The following is a 16,806-nucleotide window of genomic DNA, read 5'->3' as shown; positions in this document are numbered from 1 at the left end:
CAGTCTAAATGACGCCGTTTCTTCACGCTATATGGAGGGATTTTTGTATCTTTAATTCATCTACAAAACCACTGTTGAAACAACAAATAGATTATTTATTAATCCAGAGATGATTAGTCTCTACTAACCTATACAACCCATATGATTATCAAAAGCATATTTGCTGATTTACTGTGCATATTAACTCCTTATTAATTGATTTCTTTAATCATGTTTCACAATATTTTAAAGTAAACGCTTTATTAGGAATTAAAAATAATACCTTCCATCATCATATATTAACAAAATATTGTGATCATGTTTAATCAGCTTGACAGTTGCTGCCACTAATGAGATACCTAAAGATACTCACAGACTTCACTATCTCATTTTCATGTAAGCTGACAGGCCTCATTCCACACCTGACAACACCACACTCAAGGGACATCCTGTGGCCTCTCTGGCTTTTCTTTATATTGTTGTCTAGAAATATCACCACCGCGCATAAACTCCCCTTTCATTGTGTCATATAATGGGCTATTCCGAGACTAAAAAAAGCACTAGAACGTAGTAAGTAAATGCAGCCCTCTGACTTTTGCTGCGTGTATTAGATAAATATTTAAGAGTAAATGTTTGTCAATAACGACATGGAGTTGAACGCGTCACTGATCTGCGTGTTGGCTTTGCATTTCAGTGTGGTGACGCTCACTAGGGTTTATGGCACATGATTCGTCCGTGCATGTGGCAGATGCGCCTCATTTAATCATATGAGTGTCACACTGCCATGTGGTTCGCATGCAGCTGAGGGATCTAGTGTCAGCCTCTGAAATTGCTGAATCTAAGCCTGTAAAAACGCAGGAGCTTGTGGAACGTAAATTATTTCTAAGAGGGGCCCGTTGTTCAGAATTGCACAGCAGAATATCCACACACAGTTCTTCACAGGCAACAAAGGCTAAGGAGAACTGACATGTGTCTCACTCTTCTTGTTTAGCACCTGTGGACAGCTTACTGATTCCGTATACATAGATTTAGGGGTTTGATGCAACCTTCAAATGGAACTCCTGAGCTAGTGTTTATGACATAAAAAGTGGTGTACACAAAAATTAGTTCATTTGATATCACAGACGTCGGCGTCTGGGAGCCATCGAGGCAAACAGTTTAACAGGATAAGAGCTTAATGTAGGATACACAAAGGCAGAAAGAATATCTACATATGCCACAGACATAAAATTATAAAGTAAACTTGGTACAGCCAAAATAAACATATTAACCGTCGGGTTAATAACTACAGAAGAAGATTAGGGCCGCTGTAGAATAACCAAATTCCTTTTTTTTTTTCTTAACAGTGGCCCTAATCCTCTTCAGCAAGTATCCACTTCTGACATTTCTAAAAGCTTCAACAAACTCTTACCTAAAACACTTCTGGTTACGAGGTTATGACATTAACGTTTAAATGCAAAAAAACATTTTGTGCACGCAACTTCTCCACAACTTCTCATGTTAAAACCACAAGTCCACAAGTTTGCATTTGAAGGAAGCCTTCATTTTTTTATTATTTTTTTTTTTTAACTAAACTCAAAGTCAGTCACAGCGGTGGTATTCCAGGTTGAGCACCTTTGGGCGTGGAGGGCCTTTAGAGTTAGGATGAGACTCTGTAAATAATACCACACAACCATATGTCTAGAAGAGTTGACTAGAGAATTAAGGAAACATATTCAAAACGTTCCTTTCGACAACATCAAGTGACTCACTGCATGTTACAACATGAAATATCAGGAGGAAGGTGGTTATTCAAGCCTCAGGGGAAATGCAGGTGCGCAGTTGCTCCCACATCATAGATACACAACAATGTGACCGTACACAACAGAAATAGGTATTGATTGAAGATACAATTACCAAAAAATGTCTCAGTAAAATCAGCTCAGATGTGCTCTTGAAGCTGGCCACCGAACTGTCTCCATTAAAGTGGATGTGCTCAACGTGGTTCTTTAAGCTGCCTCCATGTGGGGTGAGCAAAAACTGGAAAATTTCAATTTTAGAAAATTGTGTTGTGGAAATCATTTTATTCAACAATATTAGCCCCTGGCATGTCTCTGTGGTTGTGATTGCTTCAACAGATGGTGTTAAGTGGAGCAGAGTGAAGGTTTAATGGGTTTGTATCAGCCTGGCTGGAAGATATGACTGGTGCCCTTGCACGCAGCAACAGAGAAAGAACAATTGGGTAATGGGTTTCAAATGGGCAAACAAGATGTTAAATGTTCATGAATGACCACACCACAGAAAACACGGTTAATGGCAGCAGTCCAGAAAGTTAAATAAATAAGACCTCAGCCCTCGGTAGCCTTGGTTTGATCATTTTCCACATCAGGTTAAGCCAACAGGATGGCTGTCAGCTTCTGATAAGATAAGAGGGTGGACGAGGATGAGAACTGATAAGGATGACATTTTAGAAAGAGTGACAAAAGGATAAGCATCACGGAAGAGAAGAGTCAATCTTTGGACACGCGAGAGCTGAGGAAATGTACGTTTCGCTGAAAGTCTTTAACAGCTGAGACTGACAGAGGGGAAGTCAAATTTCCTTAATTGATTTAACAGGTGAGAAAATAACACAAACATATTTGACAGCATGTAAACACGCATTCATTCGAGCAAATACATTGACACATACTTGTGATGCATTTCATCTAGCGTGCGAGTTACGGGTGAAGTAAAAGAATGAGCTGACAAACAGGAAACCCCGAAACCCCACATGTTGGTACACACTGTGCTACGACGTGACATATCTTTGTTGTGGAACATTTAACTGCCAAAGGGATAAATGTCATCATCTATAAGAATTTATTATACCTTAAAATTAGCTGTACTATAGAGGTTAAATTTGACAAATGCTGAGCTGACTTTTTTTTTTTTTCAATTAACAAACTGTGGAAAACAAAGAACATTAACTGGTTATTATTCTACGTTGGCTGTAGGTGTGTATGTAAATTGCTGTTATGCATAAGTGCATTTAAGACAACAATTTCTATGCACAAGTTAAAATTGTAATTTTAAACTATTTAAACTGGCTTTGTTATTACCAACCTGGCACAGTCAGACTCAGACTCAGAATTTCAATGGTGACCTGCATAACCATGTGACTGTTACTCTTCCATCGATTCATAAAGCTCGCCTAAGCAGTTTCTTTGGCCCCTGCGGGTCTTTGCTGAGGCATATTCACTTCCCAACAGAGCGATTCCAGACTAAATGTGACCAAATGTGTGTGACGGGCGTTTAAGCTGGCTTTGAGGCTAAGGCATTTCACATCAACACCATCAAACTGCCAGGTTTGGCCAACTGAACCGGCAGCCATAGCTAATGTTATATAATGTGAGACCCATTAAGAGCGAAGACTAAAACAGTAGGTTCTGCTTAAATATTTGAATACTTGGATGTAAGATGTCATCCTTTTTGAGTTAGAAGATGTTCTGCAAAATCTTATCACAGTAAACTCATAGTCAGAGTAACCTTTGGCCGTTAACAACCAAATTCTAATAACTGAGTCCAAGAATCCAAAAAACTGGCATTTCTTAGATATTGGTTTCACAAAAATGTGAAGTTATCAGAGGTCTTGTTTCCGTTTCCCTTTTCATCCATCTCGTAAAGATAACCCTTGACCTCTCTCCAGGAAATGTTGAGAAAAGCTTCCATTTTAGTTCCCTTGTTTATTTTTTTGTGTGTTGATTGGGCACTAAGATAATGAAGGCATCTTTTTTTCTTGTTAGTAAGTATCTCTTCCTAATGTTCTGTTTGTTTTTTTTTTTTAGTTGTTCGCACTGATGACAAAGCAGGACTGATGTGTTGATTTGGCTCCTGGCCTTGAGTCCTATCTATCTTTGTGGCACTTTCCTTCCTCCCTTAACGTTGACTTTTTTTTCTCATGAAATGTCGACGTTTCGTGTGCGAGAGGCTTTGCCATTTTGAACAATGACCACATTTGGTCTTTCTGGTCGGGCTGCGCTCGTGTCAAATTTGTGTCGTCTGGCCCGGCATGAATGCAGGTCTTTCTCTAGAGCTGGGTTCAACCCTGTTTCTACATGTAAAATCCAAACGTGAGGGCATGGGAATGCAGAAACGGCAGGAATCCACAGTAACACAGTCCTCCTCCTCAAATGCAGAACACAATCTGGACTGCTGACGTCAAACAATTCCTACATTTTATGAGCGCTTGGAGGAGGAAGATTCAGAACTGTCCAAAATAACTAAAGTGAACTTCAAGGCCTGTTGTGATTTTCTCATTTCTGTCATATGATGTTTTGTAATCATTGAGTGAGTGAGTGTGGTTGTTCCAAATTGGATTTACCAGATAAAGACTAACAGAGAGTGGTGGATATTATAAGCAATACAGCCATTATGGTTTACTCAACCTGAAATCTATTATTTTTGGGAGGACCCACTTCATTTTTTGGATTAGCTTCTACCCAAAGTCTTAGTCATTATTTATCTCATACCAAAATACTGATAAATGAAAACTGTAAATGTCTGAGGAGTGAATTCATTAAAGCCTGGTGTTTTCTGAGGACTTTGAGAGATTTCCATGGTTGCACAGAGGAATGTGAGAAACAGCTCCACACAAGTGCGGCGTTCTAGTGCCGGTGCCAAGTTTGAAGTTGCTGGATTTCAACTAAATCGAGGTGAATCCTATAATGGGCTGCCTGGAGAATAGTTCTTGTCCCTGAACGCACCTCAACTCATTGTCTGTGCAGGAGGAGATTTGCGGACGGTCCATCGTGACAGGGATTTCACACTAGAGCGTGATCCTTTCAAAACCACTCACACTCAGTTGGGAATGTGAAGGGGCTGCTAAGGTAAAAACGAGGGGCCATTTCTTCCTCACTGACCTCCCTGAGGAGTCGTTTCTTTGTTTGCCCGTCTTCATCGCTTCAGCCCCGGCTTTAATCCCCCCCCCCCAAACTGACTTAAGCCTCTAGGCGTCTGCGTCTCATTTAGCAGTTGAAGAGGCCGTCCATTGGAATTCCATTTTATAACGTGGTCCCCTTTAAATCTCAGTATGTGGTCAGAAAGCCACTTCCAGCCCATTCATGTTTCTCCGAGCGCCCCTCGTATGCCACAAACATCACAGGATGTTCTCAAATTAGACATATGTCATGTTTATTTGTTCATATAACTTGGGTTCTAAAAATGGAAAATACGGGGAACCGTCTGGGGTCAGCAGGAAGGGAAGGAGTTAAGAATTCAGTCCGACAATAGAACCGCTACAAGAAAAAGGGGCCGGTGATTATTTTTTCAGCTCCTCGACAATGTGAGATACACACTGGATTATTATTGAGGTGATTTGACTACTGGCTCCCTGTTGTGGGAAGATGTCACGTGGCGCAGGTGTCTTAAAGAAATCTGTTGGTGGCAAAGACCTCAAACGCCTGTTGAGCTACAGCTGAGGCAGTTTTCACTGGCATCTTTCTTATCTCTCCTTTCATATTTCTCTTTTCTGCATGGTGAAAGAAACGCCTCCTAGACACCACACGCTGTTTTTCTTTTTCTTGCCTCTAGTTTTCTTCTCTCCTCTCTGTGGAAAAACACAGTCAAGGTTGTGCCCTACTACACTGAGAGGCTGCAAACTGACCTTCCCTTCTGGCTGCACGAGCCAGTAAACAAGGCCCAGAAAGGAGCGCTGAGGGGAGAGACACACTCAGCTTAATGAAATATATGCATCTGAATGGAAATGGATGGAAATGAAGTGCAACTTCACGCCAGGAGAGAGCAGAGACAGTAGAGCCTCAGTCTTCTGTGGTTCAGCTGCTCCTCCTTAGTGGTTAGCAAGGAAGAAACCAGACCAGCTCTCCCTCGCACATGATTTCTTTCCAAGCCCACGCCAGGCTTTTTATAGACAGGGGGTGAGACAGGGTGTGGATGACTGTGTACCTACCACAACTGTACAAGTAAACAGACTTAGTGTGCAGACAACAACGCCTTTGAGTGTTGGTTCAGACGGTTTATGACGAAAATTATACATAAGTGTAATTTTTTGCGTACTGTTGAAAACCTGTAGCGTGTCTCATTCGTATTTTCTTCATCAATTTTCCATTCTGTTGTGTAGTAGCACGAACATTTCTTCTGAAGTAAGTCACTTTGTTCCATGTTATGTAAAGAATTGGCCATTTTCTAATATCTTTTTCATGCAGTCAGATTGCATACAACCACACCATTATCCACAAACTCTGTTTTTCTTATCGTCTGCTGGGTTGTTTTGGACTTCACTTCATGCCTCAGACTATTAAAAACAAGCTCAGTCTGGTTTTATGTGCAGTCTTTGTATTTGGAAAAAGATGTGAATACTGTCGAATCCCTTGTACTTTTGAACAGTACAAGGGATTTCATGATTCATAGCACGTTCGAAAACATCTCCCTGCCCTGCCAGTCTAGATTTTCTTTCTCTTTTGTTCCACTTTGTTGTTTTTGTCAATTGTCACCTATTGTGTCATGCAGCTTTGGTCACTTTAATGTCTTCTGCCACTACTCTACCACTGCTGTTTCCAATCAATGCTGTTAAGCCTCTGTCTTGTCCCAGAACGATTCTCTTCCAGGAAGTGACTCTTCTTTTTTTTTTTTACTGTGCAGTTCAGCTCAGGTCGGACGTTTAATCAATTCCAGCAGTCCTTGCTTCTGCCTATGTGTCCTGCACACAAAGTAGATTGAGAAGCCAAGAAACTGTTCTCTATAATGAGAACAACTGACTATATTTGTTGTTTTAGGCAATCAATCAGCGTTGGAGCTTGTTGGGGTTCTTTTTCCACCAGTGTGACAACATATCTTGATGTAATTTGCTAGTACTGGCTAGATTTAATTAACCCTAAGCTCCCCGGCCACCTTATTAAGTAAACCGTGTTAATACAGGGTCGAACACTCTCCTGTCTTAAGTACTTGATTTTTCATGGCATAGATTCAGCAAAGTGTTTGGTCCATATTGTCAGTGTAGCATGACACAGTTGCTGTAGAGTGCACACCAGTGAAACAAATGTCCCGTTTCACCACTTTTCCAGTTTGTTGGATAGAGGTCTGGTGCCTGTGGAAGACATTTGATGGTGTGCCAAGAAAATATCTTTGCAACATCTCCAAACCCCTGAACCATTGACGCAAGGCAGGATGGATCCATGCTTTCTTGTTGCTCACAACACATTCTGACTATCTGAATGCCACAGCGGAAATTGAAACTCATCAGACTAGGCAATGTTTTTCTGGTATCCAGCTTTGGCGAGCCCTTTTTTTCTCCCGTTCTTTCAAAGATTCTTTTCTGCACAGCTCAGTTTAGTTACTATTAGTAACATTGGTCTTTTATCAGGTCAAACCCCTCTGGCCATTCTCCTCTGGACTCTGTCATCAACATGGCATTTTTACAGAGGAAACTGCTGCTCACTGGATATTTTCTGAATCAGTTTCTGAAACCATGCTGCATTTGAAGGCACTCAAATCACTTTCTGGTGCTTGGTTTGAGTTGTTGCCATGTGATTGGCTGATTAGATATTTACATTTATGAGCAACTGGCCAGTGAGTGTATAAACGGTCAAATATTAGGGCCATTATATTCATCTTTAAGATTCTTAGCAACAGTGTCATGGAGTTTTCAGTTAACAGATGAGTCTCTGAAATGGTGGGATTTCTTGCCCTCTTAATGACCCTGAATCAGTCAGGGTCATTGTGTTGTTCTGTGGTGGTGATAGAGGCAGATAGCCCCATTAGGCATTTATGGTATTCCATTTTATTCCAAACTAAAAAAGATAAGCAGCCTTTCATCATTGGTTCAAGGTACAAAGGTCAGGACGTTCGGAAAGTTTCTTCTGATACCATGAAGAAACTGACTCTCATGAGGATCTCCCCTGCAAAGCAAGACTCCTCTGCTGCAGAGGATTTAAAGGTAGTAGCGGTAGAAGTGAATGAGTAACAACATCTCAGATTAATTAGAGCCCACATCAGCAGCTCACACTGCAGATACATTTCAACTTTAACTGTTGAGAGGAGACTGTGGAGAGAAGTACTTTATGGTTCAGCGATGGCAATTATTTGGAATTCACGGTAACATTAGTTTGAGCTCAGTGGCACACCTTACTTGTATTTCAGTTGGATAGTGAGCCAGAAAACACTTTGAGGAGGGTGTGGATGTGGAGGGGCTGTTTGACCAAGAAGCAGAGTGATGGAGTAAAATTCAGATGTACCAAACTCCTCAATCACACGCACCTAAACTCGGCTAAGGTTACTTGGAATGAGCTGAACTGAAGAGTAAATGAGAATCACTCAACAAGTGTAAGAACTTCTCATAGACTGAAGAAAAGAGAGTTCCGAAACACTCAGCGATTACCACAATGTTAGTTTCATCCACTAGTCCTCCTACTTCTCCTACTCTTCTTCAGGGAGGGGAGGTGATGATTTCAGGGACAATCGGAAAACATACAATTCTGAGATCAATGCAGATGAAATCAGTTTGCAGCGAAAGAATTTACCCAAGTGCAGAAACACACACCTAAAGTCTCATAGTCAAGTTTTACCTATGTATAAAAATAAAATTAGTAGAATTGTCAATTTAATAAACTAAGTTAAGTCTGGGTTGAATTTAAAGTTTTCTTTATATTAAAAGTTTATAATACCTACATTACTTATCCGCTTAGATTTTGTGGAGAAATTTTATATTATACTCTGACAGGAAGCAATATAATAAGGTGTCGGTTATTTTTATTTATTGCAAAAATATGTAAAGTAATGTCAAATGATACGTTAGTGGAATTGTGTTGAAATGGCTGAAGAGTCAAGAGTGGGACGGGATCAAAAATTTACGGGGGCTCATGAAGGCGCAGTAATGAGCGTGCCGATCAGAACGAGGGAGACCGAGGCGGCACAAGGTAAGAGGACCTCTCAGAAACGTTTACTGAAAAAAAAACCCACTATAAAACGACTAAAAGCTGCTGCTGGACGACTTTTAATCGTCATTTTAGAAGAACGGCGGTTCAATGAGTCTGTATTCGGCTCAAAACTAACCCTTAAATGCGAATTTACCGTTAAAGTAGCGTTAACGGTTATACTTGTTTTAGATGCTTTCTTCTTCTACTACTGTTTTTTTGTTTTTATCTGTTCGTTTTAAGACAGTCACCAGTTAAGACCCGGTATGAGAAGCCAAAACGAGGACTAAAAAGTGATCGTTTTCTTCCCGAGGCTGTGTGCCAGTTTTACTTTTTTTTTGTTGGTGATGGGAACTTAAATTTACCGCTCCCGTTCGTCCAATGATTCCGTCCAGGCGGAGATGAGAGGAGAGAGAGGTCAGCTAGAGCCGGACTACACGTTTTACCGGACCACGTTTTAATAAATTATTCATATTCGTCGCGCTTTTGTTCAATTTTAGCGGGGTTTTCTGCCCCACCTTCAACTGAAATAATATGCGAGTTAAGAGTTTAATTTTGAGATTGCTGTACACGGGATAAAGTGGGCTTTGATTTTAGATTTTAGATTTTTTTCTATTATGGTGGAGCACGTGGTTGACCTGAAAGCACGTGTTAAATAGACAGCTCATATTTTGAGTGGAAACGTGCGTGGGCGCTGAATCGCAAGACTGGCAGCTGAATGATCACTATTACTATGTCGGTTAAAATCAAAGTGTTAAACAGGATCTGCTTGCAATGATACTATTTTAGTCACTTTTATCATCCTGCCATGGATAATTGATTTATGGGCTGGTTTGGTGTCCTATAATAGGTTACTCCCAAGTCCTCTGACTGAATGATTTCGTGGCTTTGCTCCATGCCACACGTGTCTGCGCTATTCCTGACTCTGCTGACCCTGAAGCAATCAGAAGACCCAGAATGGTGGCTTTGTTTTTCTGTTAAACAGCTGATTGGGCAGCAGCAGCACATGGACCCACCCCTGGGTGCATCAGCTTTATAAGAGCAGGAGTTAAGTCTCACCACCTGTTCCTCCCGGAGCTGACCAGAGCTGCACTCGGGAAAGATGCCAGTTGTTATTGTCTGGCAGAAAAAAATGAATCATTTTCTTGTGGTGTGAAGAAAAGACCCACTCATCAAAAAAAAAAAAGTGCTCATTCAAACCCGCAGACGCTGACTCTAGCGTGGTCATGCTGATAGTTGGAGTTGCTGCTCACCCGTTCACAAGTCTGACACTTATTCTGACCACAAGACAGGCAGCTGGAGCTGGCTTTTGTTCTTGCTCTGAGTGGCGGGAAAGGTTTCGGCTTGTTAAGAGGGGGGGGGGGGGGGGCAGGTCACGGTGAAGACAATAGATTTGGTGAGCTTTTTATCTCCCTCCTTTCTCCCTTCTTGAATTTATTGTTTTTTTTTTTTGTTTTTTTACTTTCCAGACTTTTCCCAGAGGGTTTACTCTCATTGTCCTCCAATTACTGTCTCACGGAGGTCTTTTTTCCTGTTTTTGCTATTATTGCCAGCTCTTGTTCTTGATTACATCCCTGTTGTTATAACGCGTGACAATCTTTGTGCTTTACTCTCTTGCACGTCCTGTGTCAGCCTAGGTTGGTATATTGCTCACATATTATACACGTGCCACATTCAGATGAAAGCTTTAGTGTGAGAAGTGACAGTTTTTAATTCTACATATGGCTTAAAGCAGTGTATTATGCCCAGCCTGTTCCAGTCCAGCTGGTACAACCACTCCCTGGGTTGGTACACATCAGGCTATGACAGGATACAAAGCTGCAGAACCACAAATCTGGCTTAATCGTCAGCTTTATGTGGATAAATTAAAATGGGACAAACCTTTTAGGGTTTGAATGGTAAATGGTCTTCCTCTTATATAGCGCTTTTCTACCTACTCAAAGGTACTCAAAGTGCTTTTACAGTCAGAAACACATCCACCCATTCACTCACACACACATTTACACACCAATGCCAGTTGCACTGGGAGCAACTGGGGGTTCAGTGTCTTGCTCAGGGACACTTCAGCATATTCGGGGGATCGAACCACTAACCCTTCGGTCCATGGACAACCCGCTCTACCTACTGAGCCATAGCCGCCCAATGAATGACTCACAATTTTTTAAAGTCGACTAGTATGTGGTGAAAGTTGAGCCCACATTGGCTAGTTGATCACATCACACACTTACACAACACACACAGTAAAAAGCAACAATGAAATCTATATTTTTGACCTGAATATACATTGTAGTGTCTCAAAACAAACAAACAAAAAAACTCTATAATCTCAGCAACAAATTCAACTAAGAGAACGCAACAAAACTGAACTTAAACACATGAATTATCAATACTGTATGGAGCAGAAATGTATAGCCTATATAAATTGGAGCTGTCAGTTGCATAGTTTAATAGCATTTCACAGCATGTTGTAAGATAAGATAATGTAGCCGGGATAGATAAATAAATAATAATGCAGAATATCTCACAAGCCTTTTTTGTGTGCTGCAGATAAAGGTCTATTTACCAATAGTTGATGTTCAGCCTCCTTCTCTCCTTTATGGCAGGGCATTTGGTGAACTTGTTAACTGAGGATTTGGGCACTTCCTTCTCTAGCGTTAGACGATGCATTTTCAGGGGATAGTGTAATGCAGTACATTTGTTGTATTTTAGTAATGGTTTACATATTCTGCATGTCATGGTAGAATGGGCTTCATCTTTAGTGAAGTATTTCCACACACTTGATGAACAGCTGCTAGTCTGATGCAATGACCCCATGGGCTCCTCACATGTCTTCACAGAGGGGTGTTGTTACTGTCACGTGACCGGCGACTAGTCGTCTTCCTGCTTAAAGCACCATAGCACGGTAGTAAGGTTGACTGGTCGCTACAGCCCTTGGTGAATATACACTATATTGCCAAAAGTATTCAGTCACCTATCCAAATAACTGAATTCAGGTATTCCAATCACTTCCATGACCACGGGTGTATAAAATCACCCGTGGTTCTACAAACATTTGTGAAAGAATGGATCGCTCTCAGGAGCTCAGTGATTTCCGGTGTGGTGCTGTGATGAGATGCTACATGTGCAACAACTCCAGCCATGAAATGTCCTTGGCACTAAGTATTCCACAGTCAACTGTCATTGGTTTCATAACAAAGAAGAAGTGATTTGGAAACGATCTCCGCGGACCTCCATACTTCATGTGGCCTTCAGATTAGCTCAAGAACAGCGCGTAGAGAGCTTCATGGAATGTGTTTCCATGGCCGAGCAGCTGCATCCAAACCAAACTTCACCAAGTGCAATGCAAAGCATCTGATGCAGTGGTGTAAAGCACGTCTCCACTGGACTCTACAGCAGTGGAGATGTTCTCTGGAGTGACAAATCACACTTCTCCATCTGGTTATCTGATGGTTATCAGGAGAACGGTACTCATCTGACTGCACTGTGCCAAGTGTGAAGTTTGGTGAAGGGGAAACTGTGAGCGGTTGATTTTCAGGATCTGGCCTTAGCCCTTTAGTTCCAGTGAAATTCCCATAAACACACTTGCAATGGCTGAGCAGATGGCATGTTTAACCCTATGGATTAAGAATGGGATGTCACTTAGGTTTGTATGCGTGTGAAGGCAGGTGAGCAAATACTTTTGGAAGTATACAGTGGTGGAAAAAAGGTTCTGGACACCCTTAAAATTTTACACATTTCAAATAATGTCATGAAATATTTGTTGAAAAACCCTTTTTGTGGGTCAAAAGGTGTGGCTGCACTAGGCAGACACAACCAAATGTAAATTATCTCGTTTACTGTTAACAGGAAAGACTAATAAAACTAAATTCTTGACAGATTCAATAGGTCAGTTCTCAACATTGTTGGTATCAATGTCAACAAATAACAGAGAGTGTGTTCAGAACTAAACAAAAAATACATAAACCATCACATCATCAAATTAATATTTAGTACTTCTGGGTGTGTATCCAACTGTTGAAGGAGTGCATCTGCACTCTGGCGGCAGCTGCACCTTTTTTGGCTGAGAATCTGTATCTGCGTTAGGATCCTTGTTTTAGCTATTTTTGTCCCTGAAGAACTTTTAAATGTACTGACTTTACATAGACACGAAACATGGCAACAGAAAAATGTGTCCTTTAATAAAAAGCACATCCTTAATTAGTGGATCACTGGTACCGAAATGACCCAATATTCAAAAATGTCTTATGTATTTTTATGGACTCAATCAACTTTAAGTTTTTTAATGGCTGTTTAAGGATTTGTTGAGTATTTTGTCTGTGACTGCAAAGAAAGAATGTGCACTTTGTGATTCTTAATGAAATATTTCACAAATGCATTGGGTGTCCAAAAACTTTTTTCCACTACTGTAGCGTATGTGGTCAGATACATTTACAAAAGAAAGACGATGGAAAAGATGTTTAAAGAAAACACTAATAGTAATGTTTTGGTTGGAATTTTTATCAACTATCACGTCTTGCTGAGACTTGCTGCCACCAACCTGAATGATTGGTTTTTATTTTCCCAGCTACAGTGTTGTCAGAACTTTGTTTGGCTTCATTTTATCTGTTGCCTATCAGAGGGTCCTCACAGTGTTACCTAGGCCTGCTGTGTCTGTTTGGTTTTTCCTGAATACTCATGTGGCAGTGGTGAGTTGACTTGGCCAGTTTTCCTATTCACAACCTGTATTCTCTGAAATTAGCTTTGTTTCATTTTTCTTATTCATTATTTTTGTTCAGGCTTCATTTGCTGACATGAAAGGCCAGTGTAGATGAGCTGTTTGAAAAGGCAGCTACTCACTGTGATGTTGGCTTTTCAACAGTGCATTTTTATACAATGTTTTATTTAATGCCAGGGCTACAAATGAAAGCAAAAGTCAGATTAACATTCCCTCGCTGCAAAATGTGTTTTCTGTTCTTGCAGTTGCAGCAACAGACTGAAATGACTGGAGGCTACGTTTTCATATCTCGTGCATGATTACTGCTATAATAAAATATTAATTGAATTATTAGTCTGGACTGTAGGTTCTTTTCATGAATTGACATCCGAGCTTGCAATATGCATTAAGTGTTTTAAAAGCTGAAGTGGGACAGTTCGACTTATGTTCGCTTTTTCCTCCTGTGAATTTCTTATTCTTCCTTGTTGCATGTTGGCTCCCTTCCAAATGATTAATACTCAATCATTTGGTAAGCACCACCACAAGGAGTTACCAAGTAGCCAGAGGTGTTTTATATATGATTATGTTTTGCCATACCCCTGTTTAATATTACTGATATCTTCATAAAAATGTGACCAGTGATTCTAGAGGTAGTTTTTAAATATTATATATAATTTTTTTTTCTTTTTTTGAAAAACATTTTAATTTTCTTCCTTTCTGCAAACTGAATATCGGTTCAGGATTTTGATGGAGAACATCCTATTTCAGCAATCAGAAGATTTCTGAAATGTCTCCTCCTGGCCATACCAGCTCAACTTCACAAAAAAAGGCTCTAAAATAACAGTGTGCCATAAATTTCCACAAGGTACGTATAAGTAGATGTACCTCAGCAAAGAAGCTGATTTATGATCCTTATTATTCAAGAACAGATATAAGGCTTTCCTCAATGTTGTAATAATTTAACGGAGCTTTAAACCTTTTAACATTGGGTAGCTATTACCCCCACATTCCTCCTTATCACGTCCTGTTGAAGGCCTCCATGTTTGTAATACTGTTCTTGAACAGACTGTTCTTGAGCAGGAGGAAATGCATCGTGAAATTGGAATCAAGGTTGTGAAACTCGATGCATTACAATCTGACTATGAAGTACTCAGTACGGATGTCCGTGACCTTGGCTGTAGAGCAACCTTCACTGTATGTGTATCCCTGTGTTGGTCATTCTAGGAACAGAGTGAAATTGGAAACTGAGTTGTCGGGCACGAGTGGAAGCATGAATCATCGCTGTATGGTGAGAGGTACAAAGGAGAACTTTTGGAATGGTGTGACGCCCATGTTGGACTTTCTAATTATGTCCTGAAGGCTTATTAATACTCACCAATCAGAGGCTCATCATTTAATCTTCTTCTTATCAGTCTGGTGTTTGTTGTTGTTTGCAGTAGAGGGCTTCCGGCCTCGTTTTGTTCTCTCCATGACTTGAACACTAAAGGGAATAGAGCGTGCATTTCACTTTTACTACGTTTGTCACTGCATAAAAGTGTGCCTGTTAAATCACTGGTGCGAGAAATTAAACCTTGTGTTCTATTTGTGTTTTTGTTTCCTGCTGACAATTAATTGCATTTGGATTGTGTTTCATCTATGATCTCTAATTAGATTACTAGAAGGAAAACCATTAGTGCTTTTCATAGCTGATTAAGAATCTTACATTTTTGTTAGTTTCTTGTAAGAGTAGATGCAGAACATTTTTGTATATTTCCAGTGTTATTTACATTGGCTTTAGGAGACTCCCTGATACCAGGTACAGATTTCTGTCAGAGATCTTCAGATAAATTTATCGCTGCTGGTTGTGTAAAAACAAATGCCTCCCTCTATCAGGTAATTCCTTGTATGGTATTTCAGCCCAATACTACCCATAGAAACATTTCATGACCTCATGAACGTGTTTGGCTTCCATATTCACCGGGAAATGACCCCAAAGAAAGAGGTTATTCTTCCTTTCGCTTGTCATATGACCAGCATCGAACTGTTCTGTCTATTGTCCCGGGAATAAAGGCAACCCTGTTAGAGAGGTGTATTGGTGTGGGAAATTAACTGATGTCCTTTATCTAAATGTTAAATGTAGCCCTGATGTATCAGGGTGATGTGAAGGGTGATTTCCCTTTGTTTCTGTTATTTATTGCAGTACAAACATCTGCATATGGACTTCTTTTGTCTTCACAGAGACAAGAAAAGAAAAGCACTGAGGGTCTACTCAATCCACAGAAAGACAAAAATCATTAGTTAACCCTCCCTCTTTCACTGGAAAATAACTGTTCCTAGTTTTCCAAAAAGTAACCTTGCAGACATCATGACCTTGCCTGAAGATGATAAACAAAACTTCAGCTGTGTTTAAGTGTGTGAAAGCTTTTCTTTCTCACAGCCAGGTATACAGTTTGTAACAACTACACAAGCAGTTTCACTACAGTGCAGAGTTTTGAACGTTTTTGCAACCTTGTCATTGATAACATCACTGTTGATGTTGCACCAGTTGCATCTTTTCACATCCCAGCAATAGTCTTCATTCAGAGGAGCCACTGTGCACCAGTTTTATGCCCTTCAGCCTCCCATGCATGTAGAGGGGCCAACCAGTCGGTGGGTTAATGCCACCTGGTCTTCAAGGTTACCTTTTATTACGATTCTTGGATTTCGATGACTTCTCTTTATACAAAAAAAAAAAAAAAAAAACTGTTTGAGGTCCTGAACACTGCAGAGTCAACTTCTGGATTTAATTTATCCTATTGGCAATACATTGTTTCAAGGCAGTTTTCAGGTCTCATGTCGAAGTTTGATCGATGTTTTGTTGTCAGTAGATTCACATGTTTATGCTTCAACATAAATGAACCATTGAAACTGCACTGAAACTTGATCCTACAATCCCTAGTGGCATTTGCAACTTCTGCACTGTTTTTAAACCGTAAGAGTTTTAACCATGCAGTATCTTTGTATCAAACAAAAAGGTTGTATATTAAATTTGACTTCATGTGACCAATCAAAAATCTCATTGACAGTAGAAGGAAAGACTTTTCTAATATGTATGATTTTATGTAATTTTGGGAAGTGGTAGTAAAACGTTGTCTAAATATGACACCATTTAGAAGCAGGAAATGTAGATTTGAGTACTTCTAACACCATGTGAGGTACCACTTTCAAACAGGCTAGTCTGAACTGGCCTAGTTTGGCATGATTTGAGCCTTAACATAAGAGGAGGAAACA

General features: G+C 40.3%; 1 protein-coding gene across 2 annotated transcripts in view; it reads left to right on the top strand.

Annotated features, from left to right (window-relative positions):
- The window catches only part of LOC125019267 (equilibrative nucleoside transporter 1-like), a 35,985-nt gene that overhangs the window by 3,926 nt on the left and 15,253 nt on the right, over nucleotides 1-16,806 (top strand). The window contains exon 1 of one of the 2 annotated variants that reach the window (XM_047603938.1): nucleotides 8,796-8,867. The exons of the other annotated variant lie outside the window; for it this stretch is intronic. The gene's annotated coding sequence lies outside the window, so the exon portion shown is untranslated. Of the gene's footprint in view, nucleotides 1-8,795; nucleotides 8,868-16,806 lie in introns of those variants that run through there. 2 annotated transcript variants of the gene reach the window in all.

This window comes from Mugil cephalus, chromosome 13, assembly GCF_022458985.1.
Source record: "Mugil cephalus isolate CIBA_MC_2020 chromosome 13, CIBA_Mcephalus_1.1, whole genome shotgun sequence".
Taxonomy (NCBI): domain Eukaryota; kingdom Metazoa; phylum Chordata; class Actinopteri; order Mugiliformes; family Mugilidae; genus Mugil; species Mugil cephalus.
Note: the sequence above shows the minus strand (reverse complement) of the source record. Positions and strands in the feature narration are given on the sequence as shown.